This window comes from Chelonoidis abingdonii, chromosome 3, assembly GCF_003597395.2.
Source record: "Chelonoidis abingdonii isolate Lonesome George chromosome 3, CheloAbing_2.0, whole genome shotgun sequence".
Taxonomy (NCBI): Eukaryota; Metazoa; Chordata; order Testudines; family Testudinidae; genus Chelonoidis; species Chelonoidis abingdonii.
This window is the reverse complement of record NC_133771.1, coordinates 21,290,980-21,316,447: the sequence shown is the minus strand read 5'-3', so window position 1 is coordinate 21,316,447 and position 25,468 is coordinate 21,290,980.

The window sequence follows — 25,468 nt, the reverse complement described above, 5'->3', positions numbered from 1 at the left end:
GCTTTCGTGGGTGAATACCCACTTCATCAGATGCATGCATGTTCCAATACGTCTGTTAGTCTATAAGGTGCCACAGGACTCTTTATCACTTTTTACAGAACCAGACTAGCACGGCTACCCCTCTGATATTTGACAGCAAATACATAAATGATTTCAGTCTGATTTGAGAAGAGTATCCACCTTAATCCATTAGAGAAATTTGGTGCATTATTCTGCTGCCATTCAGATTCTTTGCCCTCTGTACATAACAACAATATGCTTATGGCTCTGTCATGTGAACCCCAGTGCATTTTCTTTTTGCTTGAATGGTGCACACATTTTGAACACTGTACTTGATAAGATTGTCTGGGTAGAAGAGTGGGAAGGGACCGAATGAGAGAACCTGGGAAAGGGATAAATATAGCCAAATCGAGAAATGTAACAATAATTTTAAATGCCAAAGTAGTCATGCATGTAAATGAGATCTGCCCTAGAACCAGATGTTAGTAGAAGACTATTTTTGATATAACAAGCACTAGATTTCAGAGTCAACATATAATGAAACCAGCACATGCCTAAACAGCCTTTCCATACATGGTTCTCCTGAAAATAATGTGAACTCTCTGTCAGAGCTCCACAGCTGTGGTCAGTGGATAACTTGCTACTGATCCACAGAGCACTTGCTGGTGGTCTGCAGACAGATGGCTGGTCACATACGTGATGGCACCTCTCCTTTCCCCCAGATGCTAAATTATATTAAAAGAAACTACAAAACCCTCTACCTAAATATGTTTCTAATAGTCATAGGGATGGGAGGGCGTGAGACAATCTCCCTCGAGAAGTGGTCCACTCTGTGAAGAAGTTTGCGAATCCCTGCTCTGTATAATGGTAGAATTTTGTGACCGCTCCCAAAATGCACATAGTGTGGGCATCTGTGCTCCAGGAATCCACATTCTGATGTGTCATCTTATGACTTCTTAATTTCACATGTAACGGTATTTAAGAATGTGAGGTTTTTTTGTACTACAAAAAAACAGTTTGCAGTGGAGTGGGCTAGTGTTCCAAGCTCTTGGAGCCAGGAACTTCTGAATTCTGATTTCACTTCTGTCATGGAGTTGCCCGGCCTTGGGAATGTTTCTATGCCTCCTTGCCACCAATGTTACCAACAAGCTAATAATAATAATAATAATAATACATAATTAACTACTGTGACAAAGTTCCTCCTCTACCTTGGTGGGTCCTGCGCTTCTTGGCAGATTTGCTCACCTCAGTGATCTTCCCCACAGTCTGGGTAATCTCCTCCTGTGTCTGATCAGGAGTTGGGAGGTAGGAGTGGGAGGTTTGGGGGGGAACTCAGGCCCGCACTCGTACTACTCCGGGTTCTCAGCCCAGGGCCCTGGTTGGATCGACAGCTGTCTATCGTACCCCTCCTGTAATCAGCTGCATGACAGCTACAACTAACCCTGGGCTACTTCCCCCGGCCTCCTCCAAACACCTTTCTTTATCCTCCAACCAACAAGGTATCTTCCTCTTCGATGTCTGATGACCGCTTGTCCTCCTCAGTCTCCAGCAGTACACTCGCTCTCAACTCTCAGCTCCTTGCCTGTCTTGCTCCCAGCTCCTCCACACACACACTCCTTCTCCTCATGGCTCCTCCCGCCTGACTGGAGTGAGCTCCTTTTTAAAACCCAGGTGCCCTGATTATCCTGCCTTGATTGGCTGCAGGTGGTCTAATTAAAGTAAGCTATCTCTAACGTGCCTTCTAGAAAGATCCTTATTGGCTCCAGGATTGCCGTTGATTACACCTGGGTCCTTTAGAAGTGGACGGGCTTCGCCCGCCCACCCCTGGGATGCCAATAGGCTAACATACCTGTTTCTCAGTACTTTACTGTAGCCATCTGGCCTTGCCCCATCACACTACCTCCCAGTAATATCAGGTGACGACTTTGTCTGTGAAGGGCTTTGAAGATGAAAAGCACTAAAAATAATGATTTAATTGATATTTAAGAAGTATTTTACTTTTTGACCTGTCCAGATGTCGGACCTTACATTTACACTGGAATAAATTAGGAGTAACTCCATTGAACTAAGTGAAATTATACCAGTGTAATAGGGGAATCAGACTGATCTTCAGCATTTATTACTTTAAATCTGACATTTTACACAAATGTCTACAAAATGGTTATCTCAGTATGATGTAAATGACTCTTTTTAGATCCTTTTTAATTCTGGCTGGCATCTCAACTAACACAATAAGCAATTGCCCAGGGCAATTTCCTGACCTTGGCAGCAGTGTAAGAATTAAAACTTAGGAACAAAATCAAATACAAGAGTGTGTCAGAGGGATTTGACTGGCATCCAGAATGCATCTATGGTGCATATGAATGCAACAGGAGATGCTCCCATTGTCATACACTACAGCCCAAGGAAACATGGTGTACTCCAAAAAGTGCTAGCATACAAGCTGGGTAGTGTATGCTTCACTCAGCATCAACTGAAGGCACTTCTGTGATCAGAAGTGACAGGTGCCTGCTGGAAGAGAGCCTCACAGAACACCAGGCCAGCCTGCCACATGAAGTCTTGCTCTCCACGGGCAGGATTCCTTGCAGTTGCATGTCATCTCTGCTCTTGAACACTGTGGGGGCTGTTGAACATATAACCATTTTGAAGTTCAGTCTTTATATTCAGGAAGCTAGAAGTCATTCTTTGCATAGGATTTTTGAATCCTTACATCTGTTCTGGAAATATTACAGGCTAATTAAACTTGCTCGAAGGCTGTAACTGAATGTACAATGATGACGATGATGCCAATGCAACAAGATGTTTGGGGACTGCAACTCACTGGAGAAAATAAAAGCCACATGCTTAAATTAAAACTCACACACCAAAGATCTGAGAATCCGGACACTTCATGTCAGTGTTTGGAAAGGTTTTATTAACATCTGGTGACGAGCATATCATTACCACAATTAATTTTAAATTGACAGTTTTTGCCTTTTTACAGCAGAAAACGTAAGGCTACGTGGACCTAGCCAAGTCTTTGAAATAGGACTTCAGCATATACTCGCACACCCCCAAATTGTATAATTTTGTGCAGATTGTGGTACTTAGCACTCAAGCACACCAGTGTTTTTGTATTACCTTTTGAACAGCTGTCTTTAAATGTTTAAAGAATTCCTTAAAGGCTCACAGAAATAAATAGGTCAAAATGGTCAGTTAGTATTACACAAAACTGGAAGCAAAAAGCATTGGGAAATCTGCCATTATCCATTTCTCCATGACATAGCCTAACTCTATGCCTCTAAAGACCCAATCTACACTGGGAACACTTTCTAGACAGTTTTAAAATAGCTTCAGTAAGCCAATTTTAAATATGATTAGAGTCTTGGGGTACATCTACACTACCAACCAGATCGGCGAGTAGTGATCAATCCCTGATCGCTCTGCTGTTGACTTCTGTACTCCACCACAGCGAGAGGCAGAAGCAGAGCTGACAGGAGAGCGGCGGCAGTCGACCTCATGTCATAAGGAAGCGAGGTAAGTTGACCTAAGGTACGTTGACTTCAGCTACACTATTCTCGTAACTGAAGTTGCGTATCTCTTCTCTCTTTCTTTTTCTTTTTTTGCAGTCCTCCCACCCCCCACACAAAGGGTAGACCAGGACTTAGCATAGCCCTGCTTTAAGGCAGCCTGATCTACTTCTATTTAACCTGTTTCAAGACCTGCCTAAAGCCCGGATCTAGATTACAACTTGAAACAGTTTTTTAAGCTAGTTAGAAAATTTCTCCAATGTAGTCAGGTCCTAAAACAATCAAGTCTTATTCCTTCATCTTTACTGTTTCCATGTGGTTGTTTGTCCTCACTGGTATTACCTCCTCTCCCTCCATATCAACAGATGTTATCTGTCTCCTATATTGTTTATTTATATGGTAAGTATAGATTTGTGAATCACTTGGATACATTAGTTTTATGAATGATGCCAGACAAAATCAATTGCATTGTGCATGGGTCAGAGTCTACAGTGACATTTTATTCATCTGTAAAATGGATAATACTGTTTGTGTTCTCTTCAGGTATCATTTTTGCATAGCATTAAGAACCGTTTATTTGTTAATTTGTATCAATCTACTTTTCTTGCTTGCTTGCTTTCACCTGAACAATGTTTGGAAAACATACTGTGCATTTCATAGCCTCCAATCAGGTAAAATTCAGCTTTACTATTGCCATTATTTAATGTGACTTCTGTGTGAGCCAGTGTGTGCTTGTAATAGGTGCCTGCAAAAAAAGAAAAAGAAAGAGAGAAGAGGTTCTCCGTCTATGCCAATTTGAATGATTACCGTTCTCTGATAAAGTCTGGCGCATACCTTGGTGTCTCATATAAACTGTCACAATAACCTGACTATAATGTATATCCCTGCCCCAGCCTGCTGAGGTTTGTGATATGTCTCCTCATTCCATTAGCACTTTGTCATCTGCTTCCCTGATGTCACTGTAATAAGAAGCAGTGGGTTCGGGTGAGTTTCTTGATAGTGTTGAGAAGTGTCTTTGTATTGCTTTCACTCTCTCTCTCTCTCTCACTCTCCCTCTCTCCATTCTGAATTTGTGCAAAACCTATTTATATGTTCTTACTTATCTCATCTAACCAGCTGATGTATCTCTCGGACAACGTGAGCAGCCTTATTGTGGAGACTTATGAATTTAAATATTTGAGTATTTTTGCACGATACAGTATAATACCAACCAAGCCTGTTGTCTGCTCATTGCTATGTAGTTCCTTAGCCTTTTTTTTAAATAAGAGGACACTTTTCCCCTCACGTGACAGTAGAAATGGACTGAACTAGTTTCCTGATGTGTTTGTCTGTGAAAGAGGGGCACTGGTCTTTAGTGAGTTCAGTTTAAGCAAAGATTTCCCCTTGGACTAAGAATCCCAATACTGTGAACACTCTGTGATATTTGAGAATGTCCAGTATTTCAGCCTGTTCATGTGAAAAGGGACAGCACTGAATGGAGGTGGGGGTGGTGGGAAACAATCGAAAGGAGAGCTGTGCAAAATTTGCTGGTATCACTTCATATGCATTTAAGGACATTTAAAATGTTTTGTAAAGGCCTGACTTGTTTAAACCAGGAGGTTTGCCATGTGGCCAGCTGACCCGAGTTTTGTTACAAAACCAGACGGAGGGCACCAAACTGTCTCAAAAAACAGTTGCCTCTCCAGAAACAGAAAGTTTCATTTAACCCAGTTAGATTCATATGGTTTCAGGTTCTGTTGTGAAAAGCTTGCAATGGTAACACTATCCATGGTGTGTGTCTCTCTGGACTAAACAGTCATTGAAATTCTTCCTCAGTAACAGGAGCTGATAGTGACTCAGGGCTAATCTACACTAGAGGTGCGACAGCGGCGCAGCAGCACTGATGCAGCTGTACTGGTGTAGCACATTTGGTAAAGACGCTCCATGCTGTGCAGGGTGTCAGAGCAGGTAATCACAGTGGTTATTTCTGGACATAAAACCTGTGAATCTGAGTTTGACTTATTGCCAAGATGCAGAGAGAAAATTTCTAGACATTATTAATGACTGCTTCGTGGAGCAGCTTGTCCAGGAACCCACAAAGGGAGAGACAATTCTTGATTTAGCTCTAAGTGGCACACAGAATCTGGTCCAAGAGGTGAATATAGATGAACTTCTCAGTAATAACATCCATTATGTAATTGAATTCAATATTCTTGTGTGGGGAAAATAGCAAAGACATCCACCACAGTGGCTTTTACCTTCGAAAAGGGGAACTACACAAAAAATAAGGACGCTATTTAAATGGAAATTAAGAACAGTCACTAGAGTGAAATGCCTGTAAGATGCATTTAAAACACCATAATAGAGTCAAATTAAATATTTACCCCAAATAAAAAAAAAGAATATGGTAAGAGGACCAAAATAATGCCACTATGGCTAAACAACAGTCTTCTGAACACATGTGGAGCTTGCCAAGCCAATTTGCAGCAGCAGCCTTGTCAGTGAAGTACAGAGCTCTCAGATTACCATCAAATCTGGTGAGTCATCAATGATGTGAGACGTTGTCTGTCTTTGGCCTCAGCCACATGTGGAGTCCTCTCGTTGGCCCCAAGCATGCAGGCTGGCTTCACATTGACCCTGGCCTGTTCCAAATAGATTCAGAAGGCCTCATGAGCAGTGTGGCAATCAAGCATGGCTGGGTACATTCGTAGTCAGGTTAGTTATAAGAGACTGTTTTCTGACATCAGTTGCAGACCATGCTTCATGCCATATTGATGTTGCAGAGAAATCTGGGCAGAAAGAGTGGCCCCACAACAGCTGCCTTAATGACAAATGTGCTCTTGAGTGGTTGAAGAGGCCTATGTATAGTGATAGGCTCAGGTTTGCACTGATCTTCTCAACCATTCTGGCTCTGGCAACCTCATGATGGGTGTGTGGAGGAGTGATGTTGCTTAACATGGGGAACCACAGTGCTGGTATGTGTCAAATTGTCCCAGCTACGATACACATAGTTGAGTGAAGTTGTATGTCAACCAACTTGACATGAGATGAATAGCGCCAGAGCTCAGTATTCTGCTGCAGCAGCAGCATGACAGAGGGCTAAATCAAATGATCAGAGAATTGGAGCACTTACTTCCCATGAAGTGCTGGTCAATTTGCTTAGAAGGTTGTTATATGTCTTCATCTTAGCCACAATTTTCCTCAGGTGGTTAAGTGATGTGAGAAATCTATCTAGGATTACTCCAAGGTGAACTGGGTGGAATTCATGTTACAAGTGATGTCCAATGAGAAAGATATTCAGTTCTTGGTCTGCTCTGCAATTGTAAAGATGGAACACATTCAAAATTGTTTTGGTCACAGTGGGTTGCAAATGTCTCTCACTACAATGGCAATGGATCAGCGTTCTTGTCAGACAACCAAGAGTACTCAGTTCATACCTGGGAAAGTGATGGTACAACCAGTAGACTGCATTTGAAGTCCTTTCTAGAGCTGACTATCAGTCACTTGTAAGCTGACATGCCTGATGCAATTCTGCTACCCAATGATTGAGCCATCAAGCTAGCCCTGAGAATACTGCATCCCAACACTGAGGGATTGTCGGCAGCCAAATGCAATATTATCAATGACGGAGTAAAAGAGGCAGTTAGAGACAAAAAGACTTCCTTTAAAAATTGGAAGTCAAATCCTACTGAGGAAAATAGAAAGGAACATAAACTCTGGCAAGTCAAGTGTAAAAATATAATTAGGCAGGCCAAAAAAGAATTAGAACAACAACTAGCAAAAGCACAAAAACAAACAGCTTTTTTAAAAGTATATCAGAAGCAGGAAGCCTGCCAAACAACCTGTGGGGACACTGTATTATTGAGATGTTAAAGGAGAAATTAAGGAAAACAAGATGTTGTGGAGAAGCTACATGAATGCTTTGAATTGGTCTTCACTGCTGAGGATGTGAGGGAGATTCCCACACCTGAGCTGTTCTTTTTAGGTGACAAATCTGATGAACTGTTCCAGATTGAGTTGTCATTAGAGGAGATTTTGGAACAAATTGATAAATTAAACAGTGATAAGTCTCCAGGACCAGATGGTATTCACCCAAGAGTTCAGAAGGAACTCAGATATGAAAATGCAGAGCTACTAACTTGATACAAAGTATTTTGAGCTGCTCTATTTTGTTTCCAAGTACTGCACTGGAAAACAATGCTCTGTCACCATTAACTGAAAAGAGGGAAAAAACAGACATAAAATTAATTAAATTGGGAAGAAATGGTGTGGCAGCAGTAGACCATAACATTAAGATGCATAAGTTAACAAATAAGTATATATTAAGAAATAAGATGATGGTTTATAGTTTAAAAGTCTGGTAATTTAAGTGTGCGATCAGTGTTGGTACCAGCCAAGGACAGTGAGATGGCAGTTCTAAGCAGTTTAATGTATAGTTGGGATGTTACTGGGTAAATATGGACTAAGGTCACTCCAAAGCTTCCAGGAGGGGTCAGTCAGCCAAAAACATGTGAGGGTCACCATCCCATAATACTAAAACTTGTTGTGCAACAGCTTTGATTGACAACCAAATTTAGCAGTTGTGATTGATCTGTAAGTATGGGCCAATCACAACAAGTCTGAAGGTGATTGGAAAATAGGTATGCTAATGATAGGATTGAAAACTAAGCCAACAAGAACAGGCCAAAAACTGTATATAAGACAGAGAGCAGGCAGCAAAAAACAGTCAAGATAGGAGCAGGAGAAGAAGGAAGAGAACAGGAAGAGATCAAAAGAAACTTAAAAGAGCAAAGAAATCAGAAGCAGGAGCGACTGCAGGGTGACAGCAGCAGCCACAGCAGCGTCACTGCTGGGACAGAGCAGAAGGACCCTGGCAGAACAGAGAGAGCAGAGCCTACAGAGGGTAAGAAGCTAAGTATAGTTTAGGATATAGAATAGAAATGGGGTAATAAATGCATATGGTTGGGATAATAAAGATGAGTGTCTGTGGTATAAAGTTTAGGGTTAATCAAGGTTTCTGTCAGTGTCCTACATATAACTGATCGCCATGTGCTGTACTTAATCAGTTAAGCAATTCCACCTGTATGACATTACGGTCTTAGGTACTTTAACTTGTATACCTGTGTTAATGGATTTATTTCTGTTAAAATTTAGATTTAGATTAATTTTATTAGGAAAGGTTGGTTATACTAAATAAAACGCTTTGTTTTGGAAAAGTACTGCCTAAGTGTCAAACCTTTGGGTGGAGGGTTGTATCCGTGTGCTTCCAGAGGTGAAGAGATCTAGTCTGTCCTGGAGAGTTTCCTGAAGGGCATAGGGAGATGCTTGGTAAACCCTGGCAATTCTACTACTTGAAGGAACAGATTAATAGGTCAACATCTTGGGAACCCAGAAGTAAGCAACAGAAAGGCTACACTGGGATCCCTGGGTCTGTTCTTGGGATAAAAAACTGTGGTTTGTAAACTATCACTTAAATCAGTCTCTGTACCAGATGATTGGAGGATAACTAATGTAATGTCAATTTTTAAAAAAGATTTGAGAGGCAATCCTGGCAATTACAGGCTGGTAAATCAAACTTCAGTACCAGGCAAACTGGTTAAAACCTATAGTAAAGGATAGAATTATCAGACACATAGATGAACATGATATGTTGGAGAAGAACCAAAGATGGCTTTTGTAAAGGGAAATCACACCTCACCAATCTATTAGAAATCTTTGAGGGTGTCAACAAGCACGTGGACAATGATGATCCAGTTGATATAGTGTATTTGGACTTTCAGGAGGCCTTTTGACAAGATCCCTTACTAAAGACTCTTAAGCAAAGTAAGCAGTCATGGGATAAGAGGGAAGGTCCTCTCATGAATCAGTAACTGTTTAAAAATTAGGAAACAAAGGATAGGAATAAATGATTAGTTTTCACAGTAAAGAGAGGTAAACAGTACGGTTCCCCAAGGATCTATACTGGAACTAGTGCTGTTCAATATATTCATAAATGATCTGGTAAAGGGGGTAATCAGTGAGATGACAAAGTTTGCGGATGATATAAAGTTACTTAAGATAAGTCCAAAGCTCACTTTGAAGAGTTACAAAGGGATCTCACAAAACTGAGGGACTGAGCAACAAAATGGGCTGATCAAATTCAATGTTGATAAGTGCAAAGTAAAGCACATCGGAAAACATAATCCAAGGTATACATACAAAATGATAGGGTCTAAATTAGCTGTTACAACTCAAGAAAGAGATCTTGGAGTCATTCTGGATTGTACTCCAAAAACATCTGCTCAATGAGCAAAGGTATTCAAAAAAGCTAACAGAATGTAAGGAACCACTAGGAAAAAGATAGATAAAATGGAAATATCATTATGTCATTATATAAATCCATGTTATGCCCACACCCTGAATACTGCATGAAGTTCTGTTCAGCCTATCTCAACAAAGATACACTAGAATTGGAAAAAGTACAGAGAATGGTTAAAAAAAAAAAAAGGATTCAGGGTATGGAACAACTTCCATATGAGAAGAGAAAGACTTGGACTGTTCACCTTAGAAATTGATGACTGAAGGGGGATATAATAGAGGTCTATAAAATCATGAATGCTGTGGAGAAAGTCAGTAAGGAAGTGTTGTTTACCCCTTTAGGTTACACAAGAACCAGGGGTCGCCCAATGAAATTAATATGCAACAGGTTTAAAACAGACAAGAGGAAGTACTTTTTCATAAAATGCATGGTCAACTGGTGAAACTTGTTGCCAGGGAATGTTGTGAAGATCAGAAAAGAAAATGGGCCCTGAGTTTTGGGGGGCCCCATGGGCTGGTGCAATTGGCCAGTGCGGTCAGTCCCGGAAGAGATGAATCCATCACTTCCATCTGGGGGCTCCCAGTCCAGGCCCTGCGCTTTGTAGGAGCCCTGCAGGCCAGTACAATTGGCCGGCGTGGTCAGTCCTGGAAGAGATGAATCCGTCATTTCCGCCCCAGTCCTACACCTCCCACTAGGGATGGCCCTGGCTATTAGCCATGATGTTCAGGGAAACAATGCCTTTTTATGGGTATCCCTAAACCTCTGACTGACAGCAGCTGGGACATTGGGATGGATCACTCAACAATCTCCTGTTCTCTTTATTTCCTCTGAAGTACCTGGCACTGGCCCCTGCTGGAAGACAGGATATTGGGCTCGGTGAACCACTCGTCCAGTCTAGAATGACCATTTTTACGTTCATAGGACATCACTGATTCCTCTAAAGGGCACTATAGTATATTGGTAGCTTATCACTGGGAGAGTGTAAACAGAATTTATAGAGCAGATAATTAGTACTCTTTCAGACCAGAAAACAAATGGCTTCCCTTCCTGATTCTCACAGTTGTCCTTTTATTTTTTTCTCTTGTATTTCTATAATATTTGCTCTTTGTGCTGGAGCAATGGTGTTGAATACCAATAAGACACCACTCTTGATAACCATTTGTCCTCGTGATAATGTACATTTGTTATACAATTGACATAAAAACAGATGAGTTGCATTTCTTGACCTGAGAAATGTAGATATTTTGATGCATATATTTATATAAATTGAAGAGACTTGGGTAATATTTATAACCCCATTCCGTCAGTCATTTTCAAATTTGAGTGACAAAAAGATCTGGAGACAATACTGTAGAGAAGAATCACTCCCTGACTGCGGTGTACCAAAGAGCATCAAATAGGTCTTTTCTATCTCTAATTTCTATGTAGGAGGAAAGATACAAAATGCCTGTGTTTTCTAACTGAAAATCATCATTCCAAATATATGACTATTGCTAGTTTCTCTGTTTATGATGACCCCCAATTTTCTCATTATGTGTCACTGCAGCAACATATGCATTCATTATTTTTCTAAATGAACTTAATTCTGTCTGAGGGTTGTAATAATTTCATTCAAGGTGTTAATTAACAAAACAGTATATGTAATCATCTGCTACTGTTATAGAAAGCCATGGTCCTGTGTTATTTTAAGAGTAGTCGAGTTGTTTTTCACACATCTCCAGATTATTGTGCAAGGGGTGTTTGGGGAGCATTGGGTTGTGCCCTATGCTTTTCAATAGTAAACAGGGTGAAGATTCTGTTAAACAGGGGAAGCAAAAAACATGATCTTTATTCATATTTTACATTTGTCTTTTGAAAACTTACTGATACATCATATGTCTACAGTTCTGACAAGATAAAAATTATGGGAGAAATCCTCAGATGCTGTAATTAGACTTGATTTTTATGGAGGAAGAGAGGCAGGGCAGCAGCCTGGGGGTTAGAGAAAGCTCCTTGTACTCTTCATCTCTATTAAAGTGCCAAACACAACTGACCTACCCAAATCAGGGCTACATCAGATTTCTCCATTTGGAGATTTGGCCCAATATATGTAAAAACCATAATCTGAGAGAGAAGCAGTAACTGGCAGGACTCAAAAGCAGAAGAAAAATCCCAACTTTCTTTGTTCCCCTTCCACTCCACAGAGGACTAACAACTGATGAGTTTAGGAGTAGGGAAGAAGATTCTTACCATTTTGTTCCCTTTCCTTAGCAGAGAAAATCAGCCACCAGCAGGATGCAGGAGTGGAAGGAGATGCCTCTGCTATCTGCTTCTATGCTATAATTCAAGTTCCTAATGTCTTAACAATTTATCAGATTTTATTTTCAAAGGAACGTAAGAGGGCCTTATATATTAAAGAATCTCGTCTTTTAGTTTTGGCCAGTGTTTCCAGGAATTTACATCCTGGTAATTTGGAAACCCAATTAGTTTACTACTTCATGACATTCTTAAATGGCAAACCTTGCTAGTGATTTAATTTGTATGCTATATATTTTTCTCATTTTAAGAAGCTGAGGACACTATCTTAAAACAACTGATTTAAGCAGATCTTTCCTTTTTCAATCAAATTGGGTCAACATGTTTGATTGAATCCTAAATTATCCCATGCTATGGCATTTTTATAAAAAGGACTAACATGACATTTCTTTGAAAGGCTTTATGTGCAATCATATTGAGGTAGTTTGTTTCTCTCTGTTGACATTGAGAGTATGGCAAGTATGGGCAAAAAAGTTTCTTATAATATATCTGTTACTTACCCTGATTTTTGGGGTGTATTCTTCCTTCTACTGTTTAAATACTGCTAGTCATGTACTGTCTTTGTCTATTTTGTAAAGACTTGAGTGCATTTGTAGCACTATATATTGACTTAATAATAATGGGCCAAATCCTGAGTCTTTAATAGAACTGAAAAAAAAATTTTTTTTGCAAGCATTTTGGTGAATTCTCACTTTCAGTTCTGGTGGTTAGAACTGTTTTTGTTTTCTTTTTGGAGTAATACTTTGCTGAAAAATACAGTTTTAATTGACATGAAACTATTCACAAATCTGACACAATTTGATGGTGAAGGAAAAGTGTTTCAGACCCAGCAAATCATATGTGTGTGGGTGTGTCCTTGTTCATCTCTCTCAGCGGATAAGGGACTTGCTTGGAGTGTAAGAGATCCAGGTTTGAATCCCAAGTCTGGAATAGGATCTTGAATTCAGATTATCCCCTCCCTCTGGTGAGTTCCCTAACCATCTGGCTATTGGTATTCTGGGGCTGGTTGGGCTCAGTCTCTCCTCTTGAAGCTGATCCACTTATAAAATACATAAATAGTCTTTGACCCAGAGAGATGGAATGACAGTATAACCTGGTGATTAAGGCACTTACCTGGGGAGGGAGGAGATGCGGATTCCCTGTGCTTGATTTTGAGGAGGGATTTTGGTTCCTCAGCAATGATTTCTAAACTTTACTAACTATTTGGTATATTCTTTCTCTGGACTGTGGAGCCAATCCTCATCTCATTTAGGTGAACAGAAAGATTCCCATTTTCTTAAATGGAAGATGATTATGGCCATATATGAGTAGCATGGAGTACTCATAAGTAAGCAGTCATGGGCTAAGAGGGAAGGTAACTGGTTAAAAGATAGGAAACAAAGGGTAGGAAAATGGTCAATTTTCAGAATGGGGAGAGGTAAATAGTGGTGTCCTCCAGGGCTCTGTACTGAGACCAATCCTATTCAACATATTCATAAATGATCTGGGAAAAGGGATAAATAGTGAGGTGGCAAAATTTGCAGATGATACAAAACTACTCGAGATACACATCCACCCCGCTGTAACGCGACCCGATATAATATGGTTTAGCGTATAACGTGGTAGCAGTGGGGCTCTGGAGGCACTTTAAAGGGTCCGGGGCTCTGGCTTCTGTGGGAAGCCCTGGGCCCTTTAAATCCCGCTGGAGCCCTGCTGCTGCTACCTTGGCGCTGCGGCAGCGGGGTTTGACAGTGATTTAAAGGGCATGGGGTCCCAGCTGCTGTGGGGAGCCCAGAGCCCTTTAAATCACCACTGGATCCCCGCCTACCCTGGAGCTGTGGCAGCGGGGCTTGCTGGCGATTTAAAGGTCCTGGGGCTCCGACTGCTGCAGGAAGCCCCGGGCCTTTTAAATCACTGCTGGAGCCCTGCTGCCACTACCTTGGGGCTGTGGCAGCAGGGCTCCACCAGCAATTTAGAGGGCCTGGGGCTCCCCTCAGCGGCTGGAGCCCAGAGCTCTTTAAACCACTGCCGGAGCCCTGCCACTCCTACTCCAATATAACGGGGTTTAAGCTATTATGTGGTAGGGATTTTTGGCTCCCCACAACCGCATTATAGAGGGGTAGAGGTGTAGTTAATTCCCAGACAGACTGTGAAGAGCTACAAAAGGATCTCTCAAAACTGGGTGATTGGGCAACAAAATGGCAGATGAAATTCAGTGCAAAGTAATGCACATTGGAAAACATAATCCCAACTATACAGATACAATGATGGGGTCTAAATTAGCTGTTACCACTTAAGAAAGAGATCTTGGAATCATTGTGGATAGTTCTCAGAAAACATCCACTCAGTGTTTCAGCGGCAGTCAAAAAACGAACAAAATGTTGGGAATCATTAAGAAAGAGATCGTTAATAAGTCAGAAAATATCATATCGCCTCTATATAAATCCATGGTATGCCCACATGTTGAATACTGCATGCAGATGTGGTTGCCACATCTCAAAAAATATATAGTGGAATTGGAAAAGATTCAGAAACGGACAACAAAAATTATTAGAGGGATGGAATAGCTCCCATATGAGGAGAGATTAATAGACAGGGACTTTTCAGCTTGGAAAAAAGATGACTACAGGGGGATATGATAGAGGTCTATAAAATCATGACTGGTATGGAGAAAGTAAATAAGGAAGTGTTATTTACTGCTTCTCATAACACAAGATCTAGGGGTCACCAAGTGAAATTAATAGGCAGCAGGTTTAAAACAAAGGAAGTATTTTTTCACACAACACACAGTCAACCTGTGGAACTCCTTGCCAGAGGATGTTGTGAATGCCAAGACTATAACTGGGTTAAAAAAAGAACTAGATAAGTTCATGGAGGATAAGTCTATCAGTGGCTATTAGCCAGGATGGGCAGGGATGGTGTCCCTAGCATGTTTTTTCCCCAGAATTTGGGAATGGGCAACAGGGGATGGATCACTTGATGACTATCTCTTCTGTTCATTCCCTCGGGGGCACGTGGCATTGGCCACTGCTGGAAGACAAGATACTGGGCTAGCTGTACCTTTGGTCTGACCCAGGATGGCCATTCTTATATACTTATATGCTTATGGACTGCATGATATTTTCCTAAATATTTACTAATGTCAAAAACCAGAACAACATGACAAAAAATGTCCAGCGTATGTTCTGAGTAATCTGAACCCATAATTTTGCAAAATTAGTATCTGACTCTTTTGTTTTAAATCTTCAATGCATTGCTGCAGAGGTTTCAAGAAAACCATTTTCTCTTATGGCTCCAGTGGCAGAGACACACAGGCCGAGTTTGGCAGCTGTTTGTTCACAATGCGGGGAGCATGAATGCAAAACAGAATGTATTATTCAATATATATGCAGAGTTAGCCATCTTGTGGACATGCCTCAATATTTTTTGTGGTTTTGCTTTCAAAAATATGGCATTGGATTCCTTCAGCACTGAGTGGTTCTGGGAGATGTGTAAAAGGAAGCAATAGATGTCCAATATTAGCATGAATGAGAAAGAAAAGGACCGGCACACCAACGTTATTGAGAAGACCTGACCTGCAAAATGGCAAATTCAATGAACATTTAAACATAAGACTTTACCATCCTCAGCCTTAACAATTTATCTGCTCCACCATCTTTGAAACACCACCTGATCTCTAGGTTACATTGTGGTGCATATTCACTAGTAGGATTTATTTTCTGACTGTATACACTGGAGATTCCAAACTGAAATGTCTTATTCTCCACTAAATTAAAAAAAAAATCCCACTAATATTAGTAGCTTGTTATCTCTCAGGGCTGTGCTTGTACGTGCAGAAATATGGTATTTATTTGCATCTTGCTGATACTTTGGTCAAAGAACATTGTAAGCAATGCACATGGCATTTTTTGCTACATAGCTCGCACCCTTAGCTTCTGGTATTGCTCTGTACTTTAGTAATGAGTGCCTTTATGATCTCTGAAAGAGAAAACTTATGTTCTGCCAACATATTTACAAATTCCACTTCTGCCCCCACAAATCCTGAAAATCAATCAATACAGCAAACTGCACTGTCTGTTTCATGCCAGAAGCCACATTCCTGTAATATGTTAGGCAAGATTATGCCGTTCACCATGGATACCTTCCACAGATGATACAAAAGCGGAACTCTTTTTTTTTTCATAATTAAAGGAAGATTGCTGTAAAGTGTTAGGAAAATACATCCAATTGTGTTTCTGATCTATTTTCAGTCTTACTAGCTATGTTCATAACATTGATCTCAAGAGTGTCTCCCTGAACCCTGTACCTAAACTGAAAAACAGGGAGGAAAAATAAATTAGAATAAGAAATCAAGATGGGGAAAAATGAACTGCTATGATAAAGCTTAGACTGCAATCAGCTAAGAAAAAAAAGGACATTATTTTTCTCTATTAAATTCACTTTTCTGTATCTCTGGCTTCTGTACTCTTCTGTCTATGATACTACTATAATATGAAGAATTAATAAAGAGAGTCTGGGTATGCACTCAATTCTGCCAGGCTATATTAAAAGCTAATGACCACTTAATGTCACATTGCAGAAAAGTCTGATGCAATGCTGCATGCCAGAAATATCATAGCTAATGAGAATGTGATATGACACAGACCGAAACAGGGAACAACTGCAGCTAATGTCTGAAATGGACCAAGAAAACTCTCTAAGATTCCAGCGGATCTCTCTGAAATTAGGCAGCTGAAGGGGGTGAGTTGATCACCACATATTATCTCAGTCCTGGAGTCTTTCCAGAGCTATGACTAAAATGATAACAAAGACATTAAAAATATTGTGAAGGACAACCAGAAAATACTATTCTTATTATGCAGAATCTATCTGCAGCACCACACAAACCAACTGTGTTAGCCTGACTATGACGCTGAATTCAGAGCTGTACAAAATGAATGATTGTTTTGGCTTGGGTAAAGTGAACTTTTTTGAATTTTTGGTGAATGAAAAAGTCAGAACAAATTATTTTGGGTTGAACAAAACATTTTTTTAGCCCCGAAACAAAATGTTTTGTTTTGATTCAGGGCATTTTTTTAACAAAAGCAAAGAGCTGGATTCACAAGGGGACTTGGGTGCTGATGACATTCAATCAAGGAAGAGCTGGGGCTCCCTTTATATGTTGTAGCCCAATGGTTGGGGCACTCACCTAAGATGTGGGAGAGACTGATTTGAATCCCCACTGTTCTCCTCTGCCCGGTGAGTATTCTAACCATCAGGATATAGAATTATTCTCACTCTCTCTGGCCCAATGAATATTTAAGAATTTCGTACAAAGTGGAACAGCTTCAACAGGAAAGAGAGAGAGGACCCACCCTAGAATACTCTATAACCCAATTGCTGGGGTGCTTGTAGCTCTAGGGCTAGCTTAAAGGAATTTTGTGTAGCAGTAATGCAAGAAATGTACAGGCCTACACCCTATATTTAGCTTAAGTAGTTAGCATAAGGCTTTGTGACCTATGAGCCTCACCATAAGTGAGTTACCCAACAGTGACCCTGAGTTATGGGGGAACTGGGAATATTACAGTTAGGGGATTTTTGTATACAATGATACCAGGTATTCACAGGAATATGAACTGATACCAGCTTTGGATATTTTACGATAGGAACATCTGCAAAACTACATCCACAAACTTGCCTTGGCAACGAATTGACCTATATGATAATAAGTTGAGATTATTAATACACTAGCTTGTAGGATAAGGACAGCCCAACATTATTAGTGTGAGGAAGTAAATTATGGACAAAGGAGACTGGGTGTTTATTTGAATATTCATGGTAGTCACCTGGCCCTATAATAAGCCAAACCACCATGTTAGCTTTGAGATCTTGACGATTGGACTCATTTAGCATGTCAGAGGCAGATTAGGAGCCTTCCTGGAACTCTGCCTGTTTCCCACTATTATATCTCCTTAGGAAAGGAGGGAGTATATGTTAGGGATGATGTTGGACACTATCTTTATTTTACATTATAGCTCCCTTTTGGATTGGGTTCTAGTAATGATGCTAGTGAAAGTACTTACAGCTTTGCTTTGCTCTCGGTGTGAGTGCCATCACTGTATACACCAGAGTTTCCATCCTGACACTGAACTTCATTCTCTTGTATGTGATTCTGAGACTGGAACCTTTGAAATCTCAGAATTTTAATCAATAACTAATTGAAAATTCTTAAAAATCAATAACCAGTCACAAAACAGGCAACAAACTTGCCTAGCAGACCCACAACCAAATCCCTGCTCTATTTGAACCTGGACTATGCACATCCCAGATGTGTGTCCTGAGCATGGGGATATAGGGTTTTGCTCCTTGGGTTTCTGAATGCCAGAGGTGACTAAGTGCACTTGTGAATCTAGCCCGAAAACTTGAAACAGTATATTTTAGAAATTTCAGAATGAACTACTTTCATATTTCTGATCCCCCCCCCACCCCAACTGAAACAATTCACTGAAATCAACACAATTTCATGAAATATTTTGGTTGCACCAAGTCTGCATTTTTCAAGGAAAAAAAGGTTCTGATGAAATTTTTTGCCTAGCTCTAGCTGTATATGCATATCATTTGTGCCACAGTGCAATCACGCTAATCGTCAGTTAGCTGCACTTAAAGAAAAATTACTTATATTTTTCTGAGATGGTATCACATTCTGTGAGACTCTAGCCACACCAGTATTACTAACTCCAAGGTTTAAAAATCATCAATCCGATCACAAAATATTTCTAGATTGGCTTAAAAACCACGCAATTTTTTAAAAAATAAATTAATATTGGTTTCTTTTAGTTTGATCTTTTTGGAGCCTTTATTATTAACATTTTCAAGTTTTTCTCTGCAAGTATGCAAGTTAAAACTTTTTTTTTCAAATGAAAACTGAAATTCTCACAAACACTGTGAGACTTGTGATAAAACTGTGAAGGTTGGTAACACTACTCATTCATAGGAACTCACAGGCATTCCTTTTGCTCACATGAGGCCAGATTTCCAAAATGCTCAGCCTCCTACATGCTCTGCTATTTTGAAGTTCTGGCCACTTTATTTAGGTGCCTAAGCAAAAGATGAGATTTTCTGAACATCTGGCCCATACTGTCTTGGGTGCCCTGGTTTCAGATGTGCTTGACACCTGGGACACTATTTTCACTTGTGTTGGACTCTTAGATGTGTTCCCATCAATAAAATTCAGCTTGAAATTGTGTGCCCACTGACTAATGTAAAAGTCTTTCTTTCTTTCTTTCTTTTTTTCTTTCTTTCTTTCTTTCAACTAAATTTTTAGGAAGCCCAAGAAACTCTCCATTATATCTTAGTGTTAACCACTTTGCTCCAATGGGTATATAACGTAGGTCTTTTGAAGTGGCAGCTGACAAACCCTTTGGATGGACGCTACACACTCCTGACCCCTGTGGTACTGCTGGAAATGATGAGCATCTTTTTAAGAGTGAATAGACCTATAGAGGCATAGGCCACGTGGGATTAGCTCAAAAGGTAGGGTCAGAAAAGAAGATAAGGTTTATAAAGTATACAGATTAAAGAGAAAAGGATAAGATTAAGGGGAGAGACACTTTTACAAATCAGTACAGTTGAGTGAGAATGCCACATTCTCCTCACAGAAAAGCTCAACCTTGCTTTATTCAGTAATGTTCAAAGGTAATAAACAGTGCCTTGAACTCTGCCAGTCTCTTTGCTTTTATCCATATCCCTCTAGTATAGTCCATGTTACAACCGTCAGGGAAGTCTTTGAGTTTTTTCAAACCAAAGTAACTCAATTAGAAAGTAAGCAGCCCTTGTCACATAGCCCACTTGCTGCAGACAGCCTCCTTCAGTCCAATCTAAAGTGAAGGCATTTATACATTCAGAGTATCACAATAAAAACGGCATTAATAACTGATAGGGCCAATTCATCAAAAGAGCTTCAGTGCTGGAACCCAAGTGCTCAGCACCAAAAATTTCATAGTTTCAAAGGACGCAAGCACACATCTGCTCCCACTGTGACACTTACGGCCAGATTTTCCATGGAGATCAGCATCCAAGGTTCTGTGCTGTGTTGCAGATATGGCCTCCACACGTGGGCATTGAGCTCTTTTGAAGATTCTGGTGGTGATTGATTGACAATTTTTGATACGAGGGTTTAGCTTCAGGAGCACACCCAGCTTAAGCAATTAGTAAGGGATACAGATCTTCTTTAGGTATAGCTAAAGCAGAAGTTGTGGGCTTGATGAAATTACTAGGAGGGCTCTGTGGCCTGTAGTTTGCAAAAGGCAAGATAAGATGGCCATAATGGTATACTCTGGCCTTAACATTTTTGACTCTATTAATCTATTTTTCATATAAGAATAAAAGAACCAGTGTACATTCATCAGACTTGCTGAACTGAGCAGGGCTGGAAGAAATTATTAGGGCAGTTCAAACAATGGTTAAAAAAGTGAAAGAAAGGAAAAATCATTTTTTACATTTTTTTCCATTTTTCAACAAAATAAAACATTTAATTTTTAATTTAGTTTTGTTTCTAGTCAAAAAGGTTTGTTTCAGGGTTTATAACGTTTCATTTCATTTTTTCCCCATCTTCCCTATTCCCCTCTCCTCCTCCACTGGGAAAAAACAAAAAACAAACTAGTGTTGGAAAAAATGAAAAAGGTGAGGAGAAGAGGAAAAGTATCCTCAACATTTTTTTCAGTTTTTGGAAACCAAACCAAAATGAAATATTTTGCCTGGAAATGACATCACACACAAATTCTCATTTTGTTTCATTTAAGTGAAAAATAAAAGCATCTGTGATTTGGTGAAGGAAATCAATTTTTTTTCACAAGGAAGTATTTAATTCAAAATATCTTTTTTCAAAAGTAAAAAAAAAACCTCATCAGTAAAAAAAATGTGGATCACCCTAATAAATTATTAAAACTCAAGTCTTATTACATGACTAAACAAAATAGGTCTCTAATGATACCTGGGTATTTCTGTCATTTTTCAGTGCTCAGAAATACGCTTTACCCGAGAATTATAAACACAAAGAATCACATTTTTGTCTTTGATTATTCAGCAGCTGCCGCAGAGAGTTATGATGGTTTTATAAAAAGGAAAGATTTTCAATACAGCATTTTATAAAGAAGGTTATTTAGTTAGTTAGTTGAGAGTGAAGGAGACCTTAGCTCACATGGTATTATTCATAGAACCTTTATAAAATGTATTTTGGTTGCTGTTTACTGCCTTTTTTATTAGTTTGTCTCTTTTTCAGTGCATCAGGTTCAAGAAGCAAACAGCTGTTCATTTGTTTTGTCAGTAATGGAAAAAAGACTTGAACAGCTGATGACAGGTAATTTGGGCTGATGTCGAAGTTCTTATAATAAAAACAGTGACGAAAGCTATCACTTTATCTTACAGTGTCTGCATATATGTGACCAGACTTTCTGAACAAAAGAAAAAAAATCTACTCTTCACAGGGTAAATAAACAACATGAACACACAGATAGTAGTGTTATGAATGGCATGCAAGCCATTTCCAGTGCACAACAACAAGATCTATTGGTCTTACAAAAAAGTGGAACTATGTTAGATATTTTTGGGTGCCATCTATTGGCACCTTATCTATTAACTACTTACATGCTTAGAGCATGATTATAATATCTCTGTTCCTATAATGGAAACTGAATAATTTCAATTGATTATATAGTCTTTGTAAGTACTAGGCAACTTTATAGCTTGTTCACTTTGTGCGGTTTTATTTTGAATCTCTTCCTTCTCTTGCCATTCATCCCCCAGGAGATTTCTGTGTTGCTAGATATTCTGGCACTCCCTTTTCCAACTCTTGGGGGTTTCCAATAACTTAATTCCTCTCATAGTCACCACCAGTCTTTCTTGCATCTACACTCATTTGGGGGTACTTAGTTGGATTATCCTCTGAGGACAATTGTTCCTTTGTTTTGTTCTTAGGAAATTAGAGTTGTCCTCATACTTGTACTGTGTCTGATTTTGATGCTACTGTTTACATATATGTCCCTGCCCTCCATCTGGTATCTCTGTCATTGACTTTACTCTTACAGGCTGTCCTATCTGGAGTTCAGGCAGATTGGTATCTCAGTCATAGTATTTGACTTCCGATAGCCACTATTTAATTTGTTCTGTTATCTCTTCTACTACTAATGGCTTCAAAGTTCATTGGCTGTTGGTGGCATTCCATGCGTGGAATGACATAAGATGCTATCATGGGCAGATGCCAATGTTTTCTGTTGGTGTGTGTATGTCTTGCAGCCATGTGATAGCTTATACATGAAGCCATGAAAAAACTCCTTTTTTCACAGATATCTTCAGGTATTTGAATCACAGCAGGAAGTGGCATATTGCTCATAGCCCATTGTTGAAGTGACTCAGTGCTGGTAGTCAACATCACAAAGAATTTAAACAATAAAAACTCGATCATCATGTTTAGAGCTCCCTGCACACAAGAAGCCATGTGTAATGTACAGGAACACCACATTTTATTGGTCCTACAAAACTCAGGAACTCTATATATTCTGAATATAATCTACTAGCACCTTATCCATTAACTATTTGGCTATACATAGATAATTCTTATAGCAAGTGGTGGCCCTTGAAAACTTGCCTCTTGCCTTAGTACATCCTGCAGCTGGTCCCCAACAATGGTAGAGTCTACTTGCTCCACCCTCCAAAGTATCTCTGTAGCTTCCCCCTTCTGTGGGCAGACAGTTGTTTTTGTTCGAGTTCTTTAGGAACAAAGCAGGCCTGCTTGTTGCTTGAGATCATAAATGACAAAAGGAAATACTTTTTTCACACAACACAGACTATGGAGCTCATTGCCACAAGATATCATAAAGACAAAGCTCTTAGCAGGATTCAAAGAAGGATTAGACATTTATATGGAGAACTAGAATATTCAAGATTACAATAGGAATTACTAAACAAGAATTTTGGAAGGGCTATTAAATCATTAGGCTTCTGGCCATAAACCAAACTCTAGCTACTGGGGGTTAGGACAAAAATTTCCCTGGAGACCAGGTTATCTCATAAATGACAACTATATTATTGATTATTATTTGGGTTGCAGTAGTGCCCAGGACCCCACTGTGCAGTACAAACACAGAACAGAAAGATAGTCTATGCCCCAAATAGCTTGCAATTTAAGAATAAGGCAAAAGTGCACAGGAATCAATGAGACGGTATTAGTCAGAAAGATAGGCAGTGGTCTCACACATCAGTTGCCTAACCACTGTCTTGTTTCTTCATGGGTTTTTGTCTTCTGAAGCACCCAGTACTGGTCACTGTTGGAAGCAAGATGTTTGGACAGATGGATCATTAATCTGCCTCAGGCTGGCAATTGCAAAGATAGCAATGGGTTACATTAATTCCTGGTTAGATAACTTCAATATTCACAATATTCAGGGTATTTCCCATCATAAGTATGAGGAAGTAGGAGAGAATACTAAAGATATCAAGCTGCATTTATTTTTGTCTTAGATAATATGAGATAATATTAAAGATATCGGGATATATTTATTTCTGTCTTAGATAAACCTGGAAATGTTGACGGGCTACTAATATACTGCATTTTTAAAGAAAGCCTCAAACTATCTGACTGTATATTAAATACATTTTACTACCTAAACACTAAAAAAAGAAGCAGTTCTGAGTTTCTGTACCTATATGTTAGCCTATTCAATTAATGATGCAACCAAGTCTTCAATGGATGGAGAAAGAAAGGCTAGTCATACATTTTCAATGAGCTGTATGAGAATTTAGCCACCTAACTCCCATTCACATTAATAGGAATCATGCAGATAAATCGACTTCAACAACATACTTACGATCTGACTCTTTGGTCTCATGCTAGGCATTCAGTTGCAACCTAAATTACCAAATGCATCCTGTGGTCATGAAAGAGTTATAACTGGGAATTCAACATAAAGAATGAAATCCAAAAGAGGTTATTTGGCAGAAACTAGAGAGAGTTCTTATTTTATAAGCCGCAGACTGGACAGATGGCATTAAAAGCTGTGCCGTTTAGAGAAGGATCAAAGAGAGAACCACCACCTCCTGATACAAGAGGGAGAAAGCAACAACAAAGCCTGCAATTTAGCATGTGCTGACATGGGCAGCTCAGTAAGTGGAGCTTAGAAAAACAGCTGAGCAGAGGAAAATAAACTGGGGTTTGGAGGAAGAAAACACATGGACACATTGAAAATGTGCAACCAGCCAGTTGAAATGGGCTTAATACATTTACTTTACACTGCAGAGTTGCCAACTTTCATTATTTGTATCATGAGTCTCATGATATCTTGTGTTTTATCTGAAAGCCTTGGCTTCTGAGAGTCATGTGATGATGCAAGTCTCTCAGCTTATATTTTCTTTAAAAGGAAGTGATGGTTGTGGAGAAAAGACTGAAAATGTTGCACGCTACAAGATGAAAAAAAAAAAAAGATTACCCCCCCAAGAGCCAGTATTTATTATTTTAAAAAATCTAATGAGTTTTGAGTCATGATTTTTTGTTACCTGACTCTTGATTTGTGAATGCTAGGGATTGCCGATATTCTTTCAGTGTCTGTTATGGTTCCTTATGCAGCTCTCTGCCTTGATTTAAGAAATGGAATGTATGTAAGATGTTAGCAGATTGGCAAATCAGTAACTATATCAACAAGCAATTCCTGTGTAGGGGACATCAAACTTTGCGGCCAGTTCTGGAAGCTGATGAGTACTCTGGCCCTGATGCTTTTGCAAAGCATTTAAAGCATGCCTTTAACTTTAATCATGGGAGTAGTCCTGTACCTCTACCTGAATCCTTCAAGCCAGGGATGTGCTTTCTGAATAAGGGCCACGGAACTCAGCAACTTGCATAATGAAGTCTTTTGTAAGGTTTCATTATGGAATCCCCTAAACATTTTCTAACTGTGGGGCAGGGAAGCAGTTTCAATTACCATACACCTCTGCCCTGGCCAGGATTCATAAGATCCCTGACTCCATTTTGCCTGGAAGTGGTGAGCTTCTGAGGTTATTTGATTAGAATTGAGCTATGATGAGCTATTGGCTGGAGTTGTGTATTGTAACAAAATGTTCTTTATTGTGCATCCATTGTATTTAATTCCCTGGTGCAGATACTGCCTTAAATATAAACTAATACTCAGAGTGAGATTACTACGTGTTTCAGAAATGTTTGGCTTTTTTGAGGCTAAGTGAAATAATATTTTAGTGACATAAACCTGTGGCACAATAGTGATTTTGTCAGACGAAGGAGGAAGAGGTGACAAAAGGAATATGAATTTGCAGTGCTCCTTCTGCTACCGCTCTAAAAGCACCCATAGGAAGCACCATATCCCATTGTATGTTTTTTTTTTTTCATGTTCCCCTTCTCCTTCCAAGCATCATTTGTAGACAA